General features: G+C 36.0%; 1 protein-coding gene across 1 annotated transcript in view; it reads right to left on the bottom strand.

Moving 5' to 3' along the window:
• The window catches only part of CTNNA3 (catenin alpha 3), a 486,398-nt gene that overhangs the window by 226,198 nt on the left and 239,958 nt on the right, over window positions 1-20,242 (bottom strand). The window lies entirely within an intron of this gene.

Genomic DNA, 20,242 nt, shown 5'->3' with positions numbered 1-20,242 from the left:
ATTTTTTAATTATTATTATTAAAATAGTATCTTTAAAACATCTCAATTATACATTATTTTAAATTATAACATAGTACAAATAACATAGTACATATAACATAGTACATTCATCTAATTGGTAACTGAATAGAGGTAATTTGTTAATACAGTGGACTCACAAGGCAGATTCCCTGGGTTCAAGCCCCAGCTCTGCCTTTTCTAGCTGTGTGACTTTGTAAAGTAATTAAACCTCTCTGTGCTACATCTGAAAATTGTAATATTAGTATCTACCTCATATAGGAGTTTTAGGAGGACTAAATGCACTGATATGTATAACACTAAGAATGTTTTCTGGTATGCAATAGGTACTTCATGAGTTAGCTATTATTATCTTTATTTTCTCAGAGAACAGAGTTTTGTTATAAGACATTAAACGAATTAATAAAATTGTTGACTCTCCCCTTATCACTAATACAGTACCTATAGTTCAGGGGCTAATGAGTCTAAGTTGAAGTAAGGATTGTCTTCTATCAATAGTTAAAAGTTTTTGCTGTTGTTTTTAAGAAAAGTAATTTCAATTCATTTACTATAAAATAATGAAGTATGCCACAGATACAGTGTACATGTAAATGTCTCTGCTTCATAATTAAATAACATTACCTTTATCTTATAATTTTAGAACATTGCCTGACAGCTCCTGTTCAGTAAAGAAAGTCTAGGAAGTAGAAAAGGAAGAAGGTGAATTCCTCTTAACCATCTGAATCAAAAGTCATCAATAAAATCCATGGAGCATAGATTATTATTATATGTATTGACACAAAAGACAAGGTCTTTCATTAATACTAAAGTAAAAGAACTAAAAAATTTGAACATCGCTGCTACTTTGCAGGTTGCAGAAAGTTACATTTAACAGCAAGGAACGTCAGTATAAACTGGAAAACATTCCAGTACAAATTCGGCCTTGGAGATTTTTCCCTATAATTATAATTTCATGGATAGCTCATGTAGTTAAATTCTTTCTACAACCTAGTATTTCAGTGGGTTTTTTTGTAGACTAACCTCATCTGCTCTAACATCCTCATAGTTGCACTTGAAGAACAAACGTGCCTCTAGTACAATAATATATCAGTTTCAGAAGACTAACCACAAGCGCACCTTTCCCAAATCACATGAGGACCATGTACACCTCTTTATACCTCATGGGCTTTGTGTTTTAGGTACATTAAGTATTCAGCTTATATAAAAATTAAAGAAACCTTCTCTAGGTTTCTTTAATAAACTGAATATTGATTTCTTCTTAGACTACTTACAAATCTTCATAAATTATGTTTTTCATCACCAAATGAAAGAAGTCAGTCATATTAATAAGACTTTTCTGATACAGATATTTCCTCATATTCTTTGTAAATTTCCAGAGTAACTAATAAGGTACTCTGCATGTCATATAAACTCAAGAAAAAAGGAAAGGTGTATGCTGAACAAATTAATGTGTTGGTATTGGTAACATCAGAATAAATTCATAGATTTTTATGTAAATAAAGAAACACAGATGTAAGTGTATGTGTATGTGTGTAATATCACTAATATTGGGATAAACAACATCATGTGTACACTGAAAAGGACACAACATCATTTTTGTGCTATTTCTGTCAAAAATGTATAGTCTAAATCTAACCATGAAAACATGAGCCAGACCCAAATTGAAGGATATTCTTTCAAATAACTGGCCTATACTCAAAAAAAAAACAAGGTCAAGAAACACAAAGGAAGCTTGAGAGACTCCTCCAGATTAAAGGAGAGTAAAGAAACAAGGAAAGTCAATGTAATGCATGACCCTGGATTGGTCCTGCACTGTGAAAAATAGTCACAATTTAGGGACAAATGACAAAATTTGAATATGTATGGACTCTAAATTAGGTAAGAGTATTTTATCAGTGTTATATTTCCTGATTTTGATAACTATATTGAGGTTATTTGGGACAATGCCCTTGTTCTTAGAAAATATACAATGAAGTTTTTAAGGGTGAAGGATCAAAGTGTCTCCAACTGACTCTCCAAAAGTTCAGAAAAAGAAAGAGAATAATAAAGTAAATGATACACAATGTAAATAATTAATAAATCTGGGTAAAATGTATATAGGTAATACTATAAATGTTCCTTGTACTATTCCTACAACATTTTTCTAATTTTGAAATTATATCAAAGTTTGAAGTTACCCAAAAATGCAACCATCAAAGAGAAATTGAGGAGTGCTCTTTCTAAAATGCCTAGTCATTCAACAAAGAAGAAAAGGTATTTGATCTTTTTTTCTTTTTTGCGGTATGCAGGCCTTTCACTGTTGTGGCCTCTCCGGTTGCGAAGCACAGGCTCCGGACACGCAGGCTCAGCGGCCATGGCTCACGGGCCCAGCCGCTCCACGGCATGTGGGATCTTCCCGGACCGGGGCACGAACCCGTGTCCCCTGCATTGGCAGATGGACTCTCAACCACTGCACCACCAGGGAAGCCCTGATCTTTTGAATAGAGGAGATTTCTAACATACTTTAGAACTTCCTGATTTGGTCAAATTTATTTTGCAAAGTGATATAACATTCTAGATTACTTTTAATATATTTAGGAAGTTTCTTCAGATAAGTCACAAAAACAATTAAGTTTTACATTTATTTGTGGTAGACATCTGTTATTTTTGTCTGCCAGCATCTTTTAGTCCTTCTTCAAGAAACAGCACCTTTTTTTCCCACTAGCACACTGACCTTCCCTCACTTCATGTGATTCTATAAAGGCTGTTAATATTTTCAGCTTATTTTTCTCTTCTCAGGAATAGGCACAAGATCTATGTTGACCAATCAGAACATCTTGGTCGAAGGTTTTACATGGCCCAGGCAGAGCCAATCGGAGTGTTTGGGGGAACTGACATGGGGAAAGAGGTTAATCATCAGCTGAAAAAAAACAAGAATAAAGTAAGCCTGGAGTTGCTAAGAACCCTCTTTGCTATTATGAAGCAAGTCAGCCTAAGAACAGAGCTAACCCAGAGGAAAGCAAAAGCCAGTATGGATTGTATTCCCAAGACAGAGATGTATCTAATTCAGAAATAATACACATTAAAGGCTTCTTTAGTTTTAAACCAAATTCAGAATAAGAACCTGAATATCCATTTTATTGTCTTATCACAAACTTCTCCCAACCAAACACACCACATAAAGAAAAGAGCCAACACAATGGCAGTACATTAGACAAAATTAACATTACTATGATGATTGATGATAGTGTATATTATTTTCTCAGTCACAGAATAGATACATACATACAGTGCCAAGAACAGAACTTGGCACATAATGGTTGATCAATGTTTGCTGAATGAATGAAGGTTGGCAACACTGAGCTCATACAAACTACTACTGTAATCATAAATGGAAGTGCCTAAAAATAATAACTAACAGAGAATGCACATACCATCTTCCCTTTGAAATATTTTCTAAATTTCAGACATAACTCTTTCTGGGTCTTCTTATTAAGACAGCATTAATGCTGTTTCAGTTAGTAAAATTAGTAGGTACCCAAAATATTAGCAGGTCTATGAAATTTAGGGCAAATGGCTCTAATGAGTATTCTGCTACTTTCTCCCATCTTCACCCATTATCTCTCAGGCGTGACTGATGAGAATGCTTAGATGAATAAACAAATGGATGCCTTCTTCTAGACACTTTGTATTACTGTTAACATTTATCAACAAGCATTCAGTCCCAATTCCTTTCAACAACAGACTTTAAAAGATAATAAAATTCTTCTACAAGCTTCCAATTCAGTGCTCTTGTCATTATAAGAAAACAACTATTAAAGATGAAATGAAAGATATGACGGGGAAACAGCTAATCTGCTGGGAATGTATGGCTATTCTCCTCTTGATGTTCATATGAGTTTCTACATACATACATATTATTTTTGCTTCTACAAATATCATGAATAAAAATTTCAATAGAAAGTAAGTTAATTCATTCCCAATATTAAAATTGTTCCTATAACAACACTTTATTTATTAATATCTTTAAAGATAACTGCAAGGTTCTGATTATACAGCATTTGCTAAGATTTCAAGGTTCCCGGAATAAATTTCCAAATACCTTTCTTTATATTTTGAGGCAACCAATTTCTAAATACTGTTTCTTTCCAAAACTGAAAAAATATAATTATTATATTTGACAATTTTCTTCATACCACTTAACACAACTCTCTAAACAATTATTTCTGTATTTATTTAATTGCTCTCACACACTAAATTATAAGTTCCATGAACAGAGACTGTGTTTGACAGTGTTGTTGATCTTCGTTAACCAGTACCAAGCTCAGCCCATAGTTGGTGCCCAATAAATATTTGTTCAATAAATAAATGGTTTGCCTGCCAACTTGCCCAATCCTTGTGAAAATATTCAAGAAACATTACATTCAACTCAAATTTATTTAGTTCCTACTATTACTTTTAAAAGGTATGTATTAGAAATGCTTCCAGAATTGGGGACTTAGATATCTGTGCGTTTCTTAAAGCACTTAGCATAGTAACTTCTAAGGCGCTCAATAAGTATGAAATTGAAATAAAGTACATGAAATAAAAGTTACTTTGTTTTACTTGTGAAATGCAATAGGGGAAATTTAACAACACAGCAGAATTCAAAGATGACAACTTATTTTTGTTCATTTGTGCCATATCCTTCATTCACTTAACATTTATTACTTACTTACCTACCATAGGCCAAGCACCATACTAGGTGCCAGAGATACCAAGGTAGATGAAACACAGGTTAGTGAAGGACATGCGTGAATGAGTAACAATGGCAAATACAATATGAAATGTCTGAAACAGAAGTATACACAAAAGAGCTGCTGGAGCATAGTTTAGTAGAGAGGTGTAGCAGGGGGTGGGGTGTAGAGAATCAGGAAACTTCAAAGACAATGGACGGGGCTTCCCTGGTGGCGCAGTGGTTGGGAGTCCGCCTGCCGATGCAGGGGACACGGGTTCGTGCCCCGATCCGGGAAGATCCCACATGCCGCAGAGCGGCTGGGCCCGTGAGCCATGGCCGCTGAGCCTGCAGGTCCAGAGCCTGTGCTCCGCAACGGGAAAGGCCATGACAGTGAGAGGCCAGCGTACCGAAAAAAAACAAACAAACAAAAACAAAGACAATGGATGATCAGGCAGAAAATAGGGAATTATTAATTTCATACGAAGGGAATAGATGGAATGTATGGTTGGTTCTGCAAAACTGGATTGCTTCTTCTCTTTCGCCAATGTTGTTCTATGATGCTTTCTGGTGAGAAGAAAACTGCAGAAGCAGAGTCTATCTACTAAGGACTTAGACTTCCTGAACTTTCTATCAAATATGACAGCAAGCAACATCCATATATTATCTGCTCTGCCTCTGCCCTCCATCTGAAGGTGGGATTCTTAAAGTGCCCAAGTGGGGTAAAGCCCTGGAGCTGGTTTCACTCACTCTGTAATGAGCAGAGAGGTCATCTGCTACCCAGAGCTGGGCCACTGAGACCATGAGTCACTCTTCTGAGATGAAGAGGGACAGACAGAGGTCTATGACCACTTTTATTGCTCTTAGCAGAGTGAAAATTATCAGCCCAGGGGCTTTCCAATCACAGCTTCCTTACCTCATATTCTGTTCTGAGGGGGAAGCTGTTGCCTATTCATTTATACAAAGCACAGAAAACATGATTTCTAAATAAAAATACTTTATTCAGGAGATTTGTACACACTATACATTCTCCCACCCTGTTTCTGGAAGAGCCTTGAAGACCAGAGACCCTGGCTTACTTGAGAACTAGGGCCACCCTGTGTTAATCACAAGGCATGGCAGGCCCTAAGGAAGAGAGTTTACTAGAAGGTCATAAATCATGAAACAAACTCATGAATGTTCCAGGATATGGTATGTTCAGAGGCCAGTAAGAACTCCCATGTGTCTAGAACACAGAAAAAATGAGTAGAAGAAGCAGAAAATGATGTTGGAACATTAGGACTAACTTGTGAAGAAGTTTACATTCTATGATAACAAGATTATAATGACTTTATCCTGCTGGCAATGGGGAACCAAAAACACTTTCAAAACAGAGAAATGAAGCAGTATGTTTGGATGATAACCATGTGGCAACATGAAAGATGGACTGAAAATGAGAAGACCATGGGAGCAAGGGAGTCAATTTAACTGGAGAAGCTTATTCAACCTAAATAAGTGAGTTAACATGGTAGACTCAACTGTGGGATTTCTCTACTTATAAAACAGAATATTCTAGCTTGGCTTGACCTAGACCAGTTTGAAAAACATAATCTAATAGTACTAAAGTTTCCTGGGTCTGTCTACTCATTGATTAGCATTAAGATGTAAATTTTTTTCTATTTATTAATGTTTAAGTACCACATGTATGTTTTGTAAAAATCACTTTTCTTACTTCATAAATTGAAAAACATCTCTGAGGAATACACTAACCAAGTAGAGAAATTAAAAATCACTGTGCTGTAAGGTTTGCCATTAAAACAAGTAAGAAAAGGAAAAATAATGTTGGTCTAGAGAGAAGAGTTATCAGTTATTGTGTTTAAAAGAAATGCCCAGGAAATTTTAACAAGCCCATGAACAGCCGCCAAAGATAGCATGATGGGAATTTAATGTGTTCCATCCATAGGATATATTGGTTATATTGTTTTCTAGTATCAGCTGAAGTCTGTCAAGCCTCTATTATTTCATTGAGCTGTCAAGGCCACAGAAGAGACCACTCAGAAACATCTGTTCTGGCAATAGCCACCTGCAACAACTCTAAGTTAGGTGAAATACTTTTGTCTTATCTCACTAAGAATGTGTCAAGAAAGTGATAACTTGAAAGAGTGGTTGAACCTATTTGGAAATTTGTTTAAGTACTTGTTTGTTCCCTTAAATTATAAGTGTTGTCTAAAACTTGCTTTTTCTTAGATGGAGTAGGCATGGAACTATCTCTGAAGAAAAAAAAAAACATAGTGGGAAATCTAGATTATTATAAGTAATAAGATCCTGTATTTTGAAACTGTTTGCAATGGAAACAATACTATGTAATATTTCAAAATTCATTTAAGAGGCAGCACTAAATAGCTAGTTTTGTGGGGAGGGAGACTAAAAGAGGAGAGCAAGCATTTATTCCAACAATTCATCTGGCTTACTGGTGGGAATTCAGGAAAGTGAGGAATCTTTTTCAAAGAAGAAAACTCCTTTTAAAAAGGAAAAGTAGATTTTAGAAATTGGACAGAATCCTGCTTTGGACTATAATGATAAATTCCTTTGTAATCTAATTGATGCATAAGGAAACAGCCACTCTGGAGGTAATGAATAGGAAAAAACAATTCCCAAATTATAAAACAGGGATTTTTGTTTTATAATTTGGGTATTAATGATCCAAGAGTGTGTGGACTACTGTCATTTTTGCCATAGAAGAAAAAACTTTCACCAAATTGCTCTCTTTACCATCTTTTCTTCTTCCCTGATTTCCCTCGACCTGAACACCTGAAATACTGTTCTATTTCTCCAAAGGAAAGATATTTGTTGTTCTCATTCTAACAGTTATTGGAATTTTCTCCATTTTTTCAGGATCAAAAAACACCTGTGTGGTACAATCAGCTAAAAGCAATCATGGGCAGAGTCAAAATTTCTCACTGAGGAGTAAAATGATGCTCAGAGTAAACTGTGAATTACTCCTGGAAAAAAAAATCACTGTGATTAGCTGGCACATCATAGTGCTCTCTCTTATATTCTTTTCTTATTGCAGGATTCCCAACCTAATGCAAAACTCTGTATTTTATCATTCCAAACCCTCCCAACACTGGGGAATTGTAATGGACACACGTAAATGTAAGGAAAAAGAATATTGATCATATATACTTCCCAACTTAAGATTCAAGTTCACAGATCCCAAGTCACAGCAGCAATACTCCTGGCAAGAATGCCTGTGTTTGCAGGGGAAGAGAGCCAAAAAAGATACCTGAGCCCCAAAGCAGAGATACTCACACTTTAGCGTGCATCAGAATCACCTGGAGGCCTTGTTAAAGCAAAGATTGCTGCACCATATTTCCAGAGTTTCTGATTCACTAGGTCTGGGATGGAGCCTGAGGCTTTGCAGTTCTAACAAGCTCCCAGGTGATGTCAATGCTGTTGGTCAACAGACCACACGTGAGCTAGCAAGGTTCCTGATGCCTCCCTAAAATCACCTTTAGGTATAAGAAAAGTGTACACCTTTATTTAGGAAAATTAGCCTCTGACTTCCAAATACAACTCTTTGTTGACAATCCCCCATGAACTATATATGGGGGAATGTATATAATTAAAGCTGGAATTAATGTAACTTTGTAAGAGTAGAAAGTTATAAGTAGTAGAAAGTTGTAAGAAAATCTTGAAACAAAGATGCAATTTCACTAGCTAACCAGTCAGCACATTCATGATACACTAGGCTTGAAGTTTCAATGTATAGGAAACTCCATTTTTTTCTAGAGTCTCTCAGTTATCAAGAGACTGTCAACATGATTATGAAATAGAGCATTCATTTCTTATCATTTCACTTAGTGCAGGGTAATTAATTTTTCATTTTCATCTAAGATAAATGGACAGAAACCAGGTGGTTTCATTTCATGAGCTTTAGGAAAATTATTATGTCACTAATGGTCATATCTGAGTCCTATTCTACCTGACTCTGTGTAGGCACCAGGTATCTTTTGGAAAATGCCTAAAGGATCCACTAATTTTACTTCAGCAAAAGCCTAAATGAAAGTGGAGTGACTAGGCACACACTATAGCTAGATGGTTCCTCTAGGAGTCCCTACCCGCAAGACTGAGGCAATCTCACTGCCCTAGAAATCCACTCTGAGTCCAAGCCCCAAATAAGTTTCTATGTTCCAGAATATTCCTAGAGGGAATAATAAGCCAGAGGCAGGAAGTACTAAAAAAAGGCAAAGTTGTAATTAAATATAACATATTGTTTGCTATAATAGGATAGCATCCCTGCCTTACTTAAACAAATTCATGAAATTTTGACCCCTTTGTTTTGTAAGAATTGTAAAAACTCATAATACTGCTGAGAAATCCCATTGCTTTCTCAAGAGATTACTTTTCCTTCAACTTTTACAGTGGTCCTAGATATTTTTCTCATACATTGTTTTATACAAAATAAACAAAATAAGTAAGATTCAAAATACCCAACCTTGTTAGGTGTAGGGTCTCTTCATGTCTAAATTAATAAAAGGAGCAGGGCAAAATTTGTCAGTGAGTTGGGGGAGGGGGGTCTGAGGGATTCAAATTCATCCATTTCTGGCTTCAGTTTGGTACCACCTGTTAACGCTGTTCTCTCCAGGTTTTGGTCTAGATGAGGATGATTCTGAGTCCTGGGGATGGCTAGACTTGCAGAAAAGTAGTGATGATTACAGAAAACCTCCATTAATACTCTAGTCCTCTTAACCCGTTCCAAGGAGCCTGGGCTCAGGGTCTACCTTTCATCTCCTTGCTCCTACAGAAAATGTCTCCCCACCAAACCTCCCCCTTCCCTCCAGGTCTCCCCTAGAAATTTAGTCTACCATTTTGAGAACAAGGGCTGGGAGGAAAACAGGAGCCAGTCACTAATAGTATTATATCTAAATCAGAATCTGAAATCAATTAGCATAATCATTCACCAACAGTATTTATATGAATAAAGATATCAAATCTCTCAACTCCAGAACACATAAATGAGGCAGTTCAGAAATTAACAATTGGCACCCTAGATTATTACGGTAAGTTAAATGTGCTTACCTAATTCCATAAGCTTGCCTTTATAATTGTGGGGTACTTTTACTATCTAAAATATTTTTCTATTAACTAATAAACAATAAAAGGGAAATCATTTATATACTATTAATGAGTTGAAAATATACACATGAACAAATCATTTTTAATGGGCCTTAGAAATAGAACTATATACATGCAAATTAATTAAGAACATATTTTAATAGGTTTTACCCAGAGCACAACTATAATAATTGCAGTTGTAAAGAGAAATATTAACATTGTAATATAGCATAATAAATGGACAAATATCTGGGGAAATGGATTAATTACCAAAGTAGTTTCAGTCAAAACAGAATAATTGGCAACACTTTCTTTATTCCTGCAAATTTCAAAAAACATACTCCTTCCAGAACTTGATTATATTTGTTTTTATCCTTCTTGGGATATGGTCATCACACATTAACCCTATGAAGTGGCATTTTCTTTGGTTTTTTTTTGTTTTTTTTGCGGTACGCGGGCCTCTCACTGTTGTGGCCTCTCCCGTTGCGGAGCACAGGCTCCGGACGCGCAGGCTCAGCGGCCATGACTCACGGGCCCAGCCGCTCCACGGCATCTGGGATCTTCCCGGACCAGGGCACGAACCCGTGTCCCCTGCATCGGCAGGCGGACTCTCAACCACTGCTCCACCAGGGAAGTCCTGTATTTTTCAAGTATTTATTAGGTTACTAATTAAAACTTTAGCCCCTCCTTACAGATAAAAGCCCCCAAAGTATTAAAATAAGCCCTCAAACTTCTCTCATTTACTTTCATTAAAATAGATTAAGAATAAAATGATCTGGTTTGTATCCATCTTTTTTCCTATTTTGATGTATTTTAAAATGTTTATTATAAAGGTAAAATAGCTTCAACAGGAATAACTGATATTAAAATTTGACTACAATAGTTGTAGTGTGATATTATTAACCAATAAGTGATAATCCCTGTATAAAGATGTTTTAATCCCAGGAGTTCTATTTTCTTAATAATTTTGAGGAGAATGTGAACAGATTAATGATTCCTCAATGTAAGAAATAGCAGGCATTTATTTGTGTTGTATGTAGTCTGCTAAGTAGAACTCATTATTGGCTAGTAGAACTCATCAACCTTCCAAAACAATCTGATCATTATTCATTTCTATTTGCACTTGCTAGAAACAGAAATCAAAGGCAACATTAAGAAAAAGTATACAGAACACCTACACAGACATTTCTCCAAAAGAAGACATACAGATGGCCAAAAGACACATGAAAAGATGCTCAACATCACTAATTATTAGAGAAATGCAAATCAAAAGTACAATAAGGTACCACCTCACACGTGTCAGAATGGCCATCATCAAAAAGTCTACAAATAATAAATGCTGGAGAGGGTGTGGAGAAAAGGGAATGCTCCTTCGCTGTTGGTAGGAATATAAATTGGTGCATCCACTATGGAGAACAAATGGAGGTTCCTTAAAAAACTAAAAATAGAGTTATACCATACAATCCAGCAATCCCTCTCCTGGGCATACATCTGGAGAAAACTCTAATTTGAAAAGATACATGTACCCCAATGTTCATAGCAGCACTATCTCAATACAACAGCCAAGACATGGAAGCAACCTAAATGTCCATCGACAGAAGAATGGATAAAGAAGATGTGGTAGAGTTTATACACAGTGGAATATTACTCAGCCGTTAAAAATAATGAAATAATGCCATTTGCAGCAACATGGATGGACCTAGAGATTACCATACTAAGTGAAGTAAATCAGACAGAGAAAGAAAAACATTATATGATATCACTTATATGTGGAATCTAAAAAGAAAAATGGAAATAGACTCACAGACATAGAAAACAAACTTATGGTTACCAAAGGGGAAAGGGGGGGAGAGATAAATTGGGAATTTGGGATTAACAGGTACTACTATATATAAAATAAACAACAAGGATCTACTGTACAGCACAGAGAACTACATTCAATATCTTGCAATAATTTATAATGGAAAAGAATCTGAAAGAGAATATATATATACATATATGTATATATATATATACATATATATAAAAAACTGAATCACTTCGCTGTACACCTGAAAAAATGTAAATTAACTATACTTCAATTTTTTAAAAATGTCTCCCCAAGTTGATACTGAAAGGAACAAAAAGGAAAAAGAAAAAGTAAAGTATTAAAAACATCCAAGTTTGCAGGGTTTTTTCCCCCATGTCAAGGCCCTTGATACTCTACCCAATCCAGAATCCCCCATCTTTAAACTGGTAAGAGAATATTCTAGAAGACTATTCTCCTGAGAAAAACAATTATACATGTCCTCTCAACGTAAGTAAGCCTAGCAATTTGGAAGCATTGGTTTTTTGTATAGCACGTAAAAAGAAAAAACAAAACTGTATAAGAAAAAACGATCTCTCTCTCTCTCTCTCTCTCTCTCTCTCTGTCTCTCTCTCTCCCCCCGCCTTTCTCTCACTGCCTAGAAACCACAGTCATCAACTAACAGAATCACCAAGAGTTAAACGATAAAGGAAAGTGTTCCACTGATATTTCTACATGAAATTTATTTTAAATGAGGGGAGCATATTATTTTCTCTTGGTTTACACTGGCAAATCCCTTGTCCAAATCCTTCATATTTCATTCTCAGATGGCAAGGCTACTTGGCTCCCAGCTCCATAGTCCTCCTATTCTGAAACATTACAAATATGACAAACAATGCAATGTCCTTAATCTACTGCTTTAGCCACATAATTACACAATTCACAATTACCCAGTGCAACTCAAGGAGCACAGTTGTTTTCCCCAAAAGTACTGGACTAGTAATATGAAGACCTGGGCTATAGTTTTGGAATATAAATTTACCAGACATGTAATCAAGACAGCATCATTCCAACTCTCATAGTCTCTATTTTCACAGGTGTAAATGGTGAGGATTGTATTAATTAGATGACCTCTCAGATCTCTTCTACCTTAATGCAAATATGGGATCTTGTTATGATTAAGAATTGCTACTCCAGAGGACAATTCTAAATTTAATGGTAGAGGGAATTTATATATTTAATGATAGCCTACCAAATTTTTTTAAAAATTTTCACGTGTAAGGGAGATGTAAGGAGATACCAGAAAATAGTTTTGATCTCCTTCTTCATGGATATTCAAGTCATTCATTTAATCAAAAATATTTATTAAGCCTTTGATATGTGCTAGACATACTGAGCACTAAACAGCAGCAAGCAGGTGAAAAACATCCTTTAATGCAGTTTGTGTTCTGGTGGAGGATAAAAGGACATCATATTACATGTAATTACGGGCTGTGAGAAACTGGTCACATGCATCGAATAAGCATGCATGTACACACCTGCACACGCACGCATACACACACACACCCTACTCACACTTTTAGTCTAGGATGAAAACAGTTCTTAGAGTGGGCAAGAAAATATTCTCGTATCCCAAGCCTAAAGGCAGCTAAAGATACTATCTTCAACAAATATAGTAGATGAATTTATGGTTCTTACTTAATTCCTCTAAGTTAATTTATAACTGAAACTTCAGGCAGCTCCTTAGCCAGCAAAATGGATTAAACAGCATGAGGGGTGAATTCAGCCATTAAAGGAAGGCAGTTGCCTTACTCTCCTGCCAGTTACCCTTCTCAAATTATCGTAGATAGAGTGCAGAGGAATCACTCGCAGCTTCTTTTATTTTAGCTTTCAATATCACTTTAGGTCAACAAATAATGAAATACACCTCGTCTTCCTTCTGATGTCAGCATTTGAAGTAAGTACATCCCTATCCTGAAATGAAGAAGGATGGTAGTTATCTGTGCAGCCTTATTCCCTGGGTACCGTAAACTTTGCTTTTAAAAAAGGTTCCCTTTGGGCTTTTCAGAATCTATGACTTCAAACTTCTGTATCACTTACCATCAAGTATCAGTGTGTAAACCACTTCTCCTGGTTGTGTTTCACAAGCGCTTCTCAATGCTTTATGATAAATAACTTATTTAGCTCTAATAACAATCCCAGTACCTGTGTTATTCTCATTTTACAGATAAGCAAACTGAGGTTTCACAACTTGTATGGCAGAGATGGAATTCAACCCAGGCCATCTGGCTTCAGATTCCATGCTTTTAACCACTTAAGATATGGACACTACTGTGCAGCAAATGGCAGAAGATACAAAATAACTGGCATACTGAGAATATGAAATAACTCCCAACTGGGACCCTCCTGGCTAATATGTATTCCTTCCATATTAAATAACCATTCAATTAAGATTAACAGATCTTTTTTTTAAGAGACAGGGTTAAGAGTGTTACTTTTCTCTAGAAAAATAAGAATGAAAGTGAACCCACATGATTTGAAAAGGAGTTAATCAAACAGGAGCCTTGCCAGAGACAGAAACACTGTCTCCTACACCAGCGGTCCCCAACCTTTTTGGCACCAGGGACCAGTTTCGTGGAAGACAATTTTTCCACGGACAGAGCGGGCGGGATGGCTCAGGCGGTAATGCGAGCGACGGGGAGTGATGGGGGGTGGCAGATGAAGCTTCGCTCGCTGGCTGGGCGCTCACCTCCTGCTGTGCGGCCCGGTTCCTAACAGGCCGCAGACCAGTACCGGTCCATGGCCCGGGGGTTGGGGACCCCTGTCCCACACAATTCAGTTTCATAATCCCAAACTAAATCTTTTCCCCAACCATGTTCCTCCTCCAGTGTTCCTACCCTAGTAAATGGTAAACACTAGTCACTTAATTAGACACCTGGGCACCATCTGGACACTAGGATTTTCCCCAGCCCACGCATGCAACCTAAATTCCCTTAGTTTCTGACCCTAGAGAGCACTATAATCCAACCATTGTTTGAAGCCCAAGTCACCATGATCTTTTTCCTGGACCAACATTAATTAATGGCTTCCTAATTAGTCTCTCAATATTATCTACCCTGCCTCTCCATCTCTGTTTACTCCACACCAAATTTACTCTCCACAGCCAGAGATCTTTTTAAAATGCAAATCTTATCATGTCACTCTCCTGCTTAAAACCCTGTAATGCCTTCTGGTTACCTTTTTTAAAAAGTGTAAAAAAAAAAAAAATAGTCTAAAATTCTTAGCATTCCCTGATGCCCTGACAGCCTGATCTATCGGATCTGCCCCCTTACTTCACTTCCTCTCCCACTTTCTCTCCTACCCTTCTCTCTCTCTCTCTCTCTCTCTCTCTCTCTCTCTCTCTCTCTCTCTCTCTCTCTCTCTCTCTTCCTCACTCATGAATGCACTGTGTTTGCTTTTGCCTCTGGGTCTTCAAACAAGCTGGTTCTTCTCCACCATATACCCTGCTTTCCCCCTCCTCACCCACTTCACTTTATTAACTCCTATTCATTTTTTTAGCCCTCATTGTAGAAGTTATATCTTAAGAAGATACACTGAGTGATCAGAATCTCCCATCACTCAAGACCATAGTATGCTGTGTTTCACCTTTGGCAGCCCTTGTTATACTAACGTTTATTGTTTCATTCACATATTTTTTTTTTTCTGAATGTAAGTTTCATGAGAAAAATGACCTTGTATATTTTGTTTATTGTTGTATATCCCCAGAATATAGGAAAGTGCCCAGCAAAAGGATGCTCAATAAATACTTGTCCAAAACACACATAAATGACAAACTTCAAGGTGTGGTCCTGGAGGTAAGTGGCTGAAGTGGAGGGAAAGCTATCTGAAGTTAAAGAAGACACTGGAGTAACATCTTCAAGGTGTTGAAGAGAAAAGTAAAACAAAGATGTTTTCAGACATACAAAAGCTGAAAGAATTCATCACCGGTGGACCTTTGTCAATAAAAATGCTTAAAGGGAGTCCTTCACGAAGAAGGAAAATAATAGAAGATGGAAAATGGGATCTAAACAAAGGAATAAAAAGAACCAGAAATGGTAAATATGTAGGAAATATAAATATTTTTTCCCAATTTTTAAATGACTACAAAATTGACCGCTTAAAGCAAAAAGAAAAGCCAATTACAGTGCATTGTGAGATTTATAACAAATGTATAATGTGTTACCAGCAATAGCACAAAGGCTGGGAGAAATGAAGTATAGAGTTGTAAGGTTCTAACATGAAGTAAAGGTAAATAAACTGTGATAAAGATATATACTATATATATATATCTCTAAAGCAATTGCTATAATACAAAAAAAATTCATAACTAATAAGCCAAAACGGAGATAAAATATATATTGAAAATAAGTCAATTAACCCCAAAGAAGGAAGAAAGAGAGGGAAAAAGGAACAAAAAGCAGATGGGATAAATAGAAAACAAATAACAAGATGGTACATTTAAACCCAACTCTATCCATAATTACATTAAATATAAATATTCTTTATATTTGTTAAATTAAAATGAAGAGCTTTTCAGATTGAATCAAAATCAAAATATTTGCTATGTATAAGAAACCTACTATTAATATAAACAGGTTAAAGGTAAAAGGCTAGGAAAAGATACGCCATGCTAACAATAATCAAAAGAAAGGTGAAGTGACTATATTAATATCAGACAAAGTAGATCTCAGAGGAAAAAATATTATAAGAAATAATGAATGAATGTCATTTCATTAATGATAAAGGGGTCAATTCATCAAGAGGAAATAACAGTCCTGAACGTTTATGCCCTTGTAACTGAGCTCAAATTACATGAAGCAAAATTAATAGACCTGATAGGATAAAGAGAAAAATCCACAATGATTACCGAATATTTAACACCACTCTCTCAATAACAGTATAACAAGTAGACTGAAAATCAGTAAGGATATAGAAGTCTTGAATATTGACATACTAATTGGCATTTGCAGAATACTGCACTGAACAGCAGAATACACATTTCTTTTAAGTGCACTGGAATATTTTTCAATATAGATCATATTCTGGACCATAAAAAATGTTTAAATAAACTTAACAGATATCAAATACTACAGAGTATCTTCTCTGACCCCAATAAATTAAATCAGAAATTAATTACAAAAAGAACTGTTTTCTTTCCACCTTCACATCTATGTGAGTGTTTGTGATATGTGTGCTTATGCTTAGAAGAGACCCTTCCTTTTAGCTAATTCCTTTGCACTCTTTACAACTCAGTTCATGGATTATCGACCTTGGTAAAACCAGAAAGAACGTTTTTTTAAAAAACCCAAATATTTGGAAACTAAATATCACACTTCTAAATAACCCATAAATCAAGGAAGAAATCAAAAAGGGTACTATAATATTTTGAACTGAATAAAAATGAAAACATAGCATATGAAAATTAGCAGGTATAATTAAGCAGTGTTTAGAGGGTAATTTATAGCACTAAATACCTATATTAGAAAATGAGAAAAGTCCACCTCAATAAAAAAAAGAAAGAAAAAGAGCAAATGAAAGCCAAAATAAGCAGAAGAATGGAAATTTAAAAGATTAGATCAGAAATAAATTTGTAAAAGAAAACAGAAAAACTTAAGAGAAAATGAATGAAACCAAAAGTTGGTACTCTGAGGAAGAACAATAAAATGGATAAGCCTTTAGTCAGACTGATCACAATAAATAAAAAGTGAGAGAACAACCCATCCTCAAATCCAAATCAAGGAGGATTCCAGGGTGCTGGGTAATTTGAGGCCTCTCACAACTCCCCACCTTCACATGGCACAAAGATTCTTCACGAGTAGTTACCCACTCTTCTCGAGGCTCAGCTTTTGCTGATCTGTGTGCCCCTCATCTCCAGCCACACTGAATCACTTGCATGTAGGTTCTTAAATGAGTCGATTTTTTTTTTTTTTCTGCCTCCAGGTCAACACTGCTCCAATTCCATCCCCCTCCTCTTCTAACTTCACCTGTACCCTCCATTTTTTCTCTATAAGAGAGACAACTAGTCCTTGTTCTTAGATCCCAGGAAGTACCTCAATAACTCTGGGAGGACTTCTTGCTAGTTAGGTGCCATTCTTATGTGCTTCCACTATATCCTGTTTACATTCAGCGTTTCTATGACCTTGGCAGGTCACTCGTCCTCTTCGAGTGTCAGCTTCTGTGTGTAAAGTGAGGATAGCAACACCCGCCTTACAAAGCCATTGTCAAGATGAAATAACACAATGTATATAAGCAACTAAACACAGTGTGAGGTTCCTTGGATCTGTTCAGTAAATGGAAACACAATTGCTGCTCTTGTTTCAGTTACTCAGCTGTTGTTGCAATTATCAGATTGTATAATAATTGCTTATTTTTCTGCCTTTCCTATTAAACTATGATGAGGGCAGGAAATAAATCTTATATTTTATTGTATTGTCTGTATCAAACACATTAAACACTTGTAGTAAGTATTCAGTGAATTGAATATATATTGAAATATGTAATTATTGGATGAAATGTAATGAATAAGTATTGAATGAATGAACAAATAAATGAACAGATGAATAAACAGTGGAAAGTTTCTATCTGCATCATCATTATATACTCCTTAGACATTACTTCCCACAAGATCTTGGAGTGGACATATCTGAATTACTCCTAGCCATACTACCTCTCTGAAAAATGGAGGAGTTTCAAAAAACTTTTCCCAAAGTTCAGACTTTTACATCCACTAATTATTAGGCAGTCAGAGCTGCCTGCATTTCTTGTACCTCTCTCTCCAACACATTCTTTCTCACCTCTGAGCTTTCTGCCTAGCCTGAGAACAACCTCCTCAGCACACTTTTATAATTTTGACATTTCAGGGACATTTTTCTCTTGAACCATATATTACTCTTTCTTATCTCCCCTATTAATCTGAAACTCCTTCAAGACAGGCTTTTGACTCTATTTTAATATGTCCCTAGAATCTAAAAGAATAAAAGAGCCACAGCTCTGGAATGAGTCAGACCTAAATCTGAATCCTAAGTGTTTGTTACTTAAAAGCTGAGAAGACTTGAGTAAGTTACCTCAACTCTCCATCTCAATTTCCTCATTTGGAAGTTGGCAACAATAGCATCTACCTTATAAAGTTGTCATTAGTATTAAATAAAATGAGGTCCATATATACCTATCACAGTTTCTAGCACATATTAAGAACACCACAAACAGTACATATAGCAGAGATGCTTAATAAATAACAGGGTTATTTTTCCTTCAGGAAAACAGGAAGTTATCACAAGATATGTACACATTTTAACAGTGTCCAAATTAAATCTATTTTAAGTGTGGAAAGCATTCCCTGTTATTTCCTGAGTTTAATATATTAACCATAAAAACTTAGAGGGCACTATATATCTATGTGTTTTTGTCTGTGTGTGTGTTTATGTATAAGTCCAACCTAATAAAAAAATTGTTCCTAATATATGTATCCCCAACAGTTCAACTATATTCATACCAAAACCCAAAGCAAGTCATGGAAATTTAAAGCTGAAATCTATAAGGGATCCGAAAAAGCACCTGATTGACGCCTTCATTAGGAAACCTGATAAGGAACCTGAGGCAGAAAAAGGTCATGGCTTACCAAATTCATGCAGTTAGTACTTGGCAGAGCCTTGTAGCTGCCCCTACAAGTACTTTTTGAAAGTATTACCATTTTCTATCTAAACTCACATTGCCTGAATCTTCTATCTCCTGAATACCTGTCAAATTAGAAAGCAATCTTAACAATAACAAAGGAGTAGACAGGTATACAGATTACTTCCAGAGCAGTGTGACATTATGCCTATCGTTCTGATGTATTGCTATAGGAATATGCTCCATTGTTCTACAAACAACCAATAAAGCGTTTCTCTTTGTTAAATATTCAAATGTTTTTAGCTTTTTAAAGGACTTCTCTCTTTTTCTTTCCTTACTTAACTTTTGTTTGTAATTAGTGTTAAGACATGAGGTCTTTTTTCTCTTAAGTTTTAAACTCAATTTCTATTGTAATTTCAGATGTAATTACTGCTTTTTTCTGGCAAGAGCTCTGAAGTAAAACCCACTTTCATTCTGCTCTACGACATATATAAACTCAGCATACCTCCATTCATTCTTTCACATTTTATTCTTAAGGACAGATTTCAAAATGGCAATAAACAATAAGCTTGAGGCCCAGTAAATGAATTAAGAAGAAAGAGGTGAGCACCGTTGGCTCAAGGTAAAGAGGTCATTCCTGCTTATGAGGCACTTGGCAACTGGGTTATGGTGGGGCATTTATAACCACCACCGCTACCAGCACCACTTCCACTACCCTTGCCTTAAAAGAGAAAAACTTCTGTTTCTCAACATAGGTGAGGCAAAGCTGCCAAAATTATCACTAGTGTGTACATTACATGAAGGCAGGAATTTTTTTAGTTTTATTCACTGCTGCGTCTCACAGAACAGTCGCTGGCACACTGCAGGCTCTCTTCAACATCTGCTGAATGAAGGAAGTACACAGGCCTTACCTGCCTTAGCATCAGATCCTGACAGTGTAATTCTTTTATAACATCACTAAGCATCTAAAATTAAGTCCAACTTAAAAGATTTTTTTC

Source organism: Tursiops truncatus, chromosome 16 (genome assembly GCF_011762595.2).
Source record: "Tursiops truncatus isolate mTurTru1 chromosome 16, mTurTru1.mat.Y, whole genome shotgun sequence".
In the NCBI taxonomy this organism is placed as follows: domain Eukaryota; kingdom Metazoa; phylum Chordata; class Mammalia; order Artiodactyla; family Delphinidae; genus Tursiops; species Tursiops truncatus.
The sequence above is the reverse complement of the archived record's forward strand: the minus strand, read 5'-3'. Positions and strand labels throughout refer to the sequence as shown.